The sequence below is a fragment of the Trachymyrmex cornetzi genome, unplaced genomic scaffold (assembly GCF_001594075.2).
Source record: "Trachymyrmex cornetzi isolate Tcor2-1 unplaced genomic scaffold, Tcor1.1 scaffold1359, whole genome shotgun sequence".
NCBI classification, from domain to species: Eukaryota; Metazoa; Arthropoda; class Insecta; order Hymenoptera; family Formicidae; genus Trachymyrmex; species Trachymyrmex cornetzi.
In genome coordinates this window covers 16,377-19,942 of record NW_017295938.1, presented here as the reverse complement: position 1 = coordinate 19,942, position 3,566 = coordinate 16,377, and positions in this window count along the sequence as shown.

Sequence of the window (3,566 nt, the reverse complement as noted above, 5' to 3'; positions counted from 1 at the left end):
CCCCGCGCCCCGCCCTCCCCTCTAGCCCCGTGGGTTCGAACCGCTACAGTATACCTACTTCGATCTGTTACGATTATGAGAGTACAATTACCTATTGTAAAATTTATAATTTAAAAAAAAGATAATACAATAAGTATAACAAGCTGCATTATGTAAAAAAATTCATGTTTATAGAACAAAAAAATTAATTTACAAATCATTGGAATATGAGATTTCGGGTTTTACAAATGGGTCATTTCTTTTTTTGCTGCTGCTTCATCTTCTACACTGAAAAAAAAGTTATAGCTATCAAATATTGAGTGAAATAGTTTCAACTAAATGTTGAGGTAATATAACTAAACGTAAGTTTACTTTTACAAATATATAGTAAGTATTACCGTTGGTAATACTGTTTAGTAATATTTACTAAATATTTGTAAAGGTAAACTTATGTTTAGTTATATTACCTCAACATTTAGTCGAAACTATTTTACTCAATATTTGATAGCTATAACTAGACTTTTTTTTCAGTGATACTGTAACTTGCAGTGTCGGCGTCAGTGTTGTTAGACGGGACGGATTTCTGGCGCATGCGTGACGATCAAACAGCCGAGCGCAGTGGTGTATCGTAATGTGTAGCCAGTGCAAAAGAAATGGGCGCGTAGTCTTGGCGAGCTCTGCGTAAAAATGGGCTAGGTAAGGTAAATATAATTTGTTTTATTTAGTTTAATTTAAGTATATTTTATTTAAATATGGAAAAAGGAGCAATTAAGAAACATAAAATTAGGGCATTTCAATCTTCATTAATTGATATTTATATTATTGTTTTTTTATATCAAGTACGTCACAAAATTAACAATTTTATAATTAAATGTATATTTATTTTATGAATACTGATAAGGTTTTTGGCAGTTTCCCTTACCCTTGCAACAAATGTTGGTATTCTATGAAATTCTGCCAAATTAAATATTTTAATTTAAGAAACTGTTTATAAAAATTATTTTACCCTTCCTTCTCGTTTTTCAGCTAATATTTTATTATTAAAAACGCAAATTATTAAGTTTTTAATATTTATATATTCGTATATATACGTAAAATCTATTAAATATATTATATATTTTTATATATATGTATACATATGTAAAATATGTCAAATATATTAAAATTTGTAACATTTTTGAAAAAATTTTACACAGGCGACTAATAATCTCCTATTTACTAGTGATTCGGTACGTTACTGAGCCTACATTGAATGCGCATGCGCCAGAAATCCGTTCCATCTAACAACACTGGTCGGCGTCGCCAATGATTGTTTCAAACTTGTTATTAGTTTTCTATATAATAACATTAATAACATATTAATGTTATTCAAATTATTATAATATAAGCAAGGAAATAAAAAAGTAACTCTCTTCGTGAACACCCTATAATATAAGCTAGCGATATTTTTTGTTCAAAAAACATGAATTTTTTATATACTTATTGTATTATCTTTTTTATGAATTATAAATTTTACAATAGATAATACACTTGTAATTCTAACAGAAAAAGACCGAAATCCAAACAGTTACGATCATCGTTATTAATAAAAAGACTGGAATCGAAACCGAAATAATAAATTAGGTATAGCCTTGGACCACAACCATAACCGGACCGAAATTTTATTTCCCTGGACTATTAATCTTTCCTATATTTTGTATAATTATTAATGCCAGTATGCACATATTTCAGATATAGTCAAGAGGAATACGGTACAAACTATCTGGTGAGAAGGCTTTTGGCAGTTGCAGCTGTATTTAGGCGGTGTCTGTGCAATATTATAGGTGAGTCAATTTTATTATCGGCTGCATTTCAATGTTCGACATGTCAAGCTTTATAATGCTCAAATTACTACTGAAAATGATGTGTGATAACGGAATATGTGAACAGAATGTAATTGTGGATTTTTTTACAGGTACTGCGATGTCAAAATTCCTAGAGAGAACTAAAGCTACTGCTCGTGTTGGAATGGACATCGGATTTCCAGGACTGGATTTGCGAAGAAGAGTTTGCGAGAAGATTTTCAGTCAGGTAAAAAGAACAGCGGCGGTTTATTGCATGATGTAGTTATTATCGTCATATAGTATGTGATATGTAAGTACTTGTAACTCGACGATTATATTACTGCTTGCTTGGATGCGTACTACACGTGCAATTTGCAAGTTTATTTCTATTACCATGTATATATTATTAGTTTTATTCCTATTTTACTGACTTAGCTTCTTTATTATTTTTTTTTACTTTTACTTTACTTTTTACTTTACGTAAATTTAATTGATTTGATCAACACGTTATTCGAAATTTTAATAAGAGATTTGTAGACATTTTTGAGCACAATAGTTCCACAAAAAAATATTCTTGCAAATTTCCCCAATGTAGCAACAGCTATTATTGGTCGAAGGATGGTGAAAAAGTCGTAAATAAACATTTTTACCGATTCCGAAACAATTCCGAAGTTTCAATGAAACGGATTTGTGGGATTAAAAACTCAGTTAATTACCGTAATATGTTCATTTGCGAGAATCATTTTCGGAAAGAGGATTTTATGAATTACACAAAACATCTTTTGAATCATAATGTTGTACCGAAAGAAATCGAAATTGCAGATAATTTAATTCCAATAAACATTTCTGCTTCATTTGAGAACGATCCAGTAGACCGAAATTACTGCCAACCATTACATCAACAATCAGTACCTGCCGTTAGTATCGATTCAGAAAACAATTCACTTGAAGAAAATTCGTGTGATATCTCTATACTTCCGCGAACAGTGACACTGTTACTGAAGACACTCCTGCTGATTTTTATAACAATAGTATGTTCGAAAATGTTCCGATATTTAATAGTTATTTAAATAAATCTAAAAATTGTTCACAAATTAATGAAAGTAATGCAAGCAATATTCCAATTATTTGTATTTGTCAGGACGATGAATGCAAAGATGGAAAATGTTCTTCATGTAACGATTTTGAACCAGATAATGATTCTGTAGCACCTATCAAAAAAATTAAAACCGGATTTTTAATGGCAGCAGGAGTGGCCTCAAAGACGATGTCACCGCGAAAGACGATCATGTACAAAATCCATTTCAAAATCACTGCACAATTGTGCAAAATTAAAAAGAAATTAGGTGACGAAAGGAACGCTTTGACAGAATTAAAATCTATGCATGACAAATATATGTTTGATTGTATCAATGAGAAATTGAATGATGTCACTAAACATTTTATAAATTCTCAATTACGAAATGTAGATCGTACCTCTGCCGGGAAACGATGGACTGAAGAAGATAAGGTTTTTGCATTGTCTATTTATAAACGAAGTCCTCGCGTTTATAAGTATCTCGCGACCTATTTCGAATTATCATCCACGCGTACTCTGAAGTACATATTGTCAAAGATTCCTTTCGATACTGGAATAAATAAACTTCTTTTGCAACAGCTTAAAGTTAAAAGCGATGAAATGCATAAGCTAGATCGATATTGCACACTAGTTTGTAACGATGCATCCCCATAACTGCGTTCCCGGCAATGCCAACTCGCCGGATG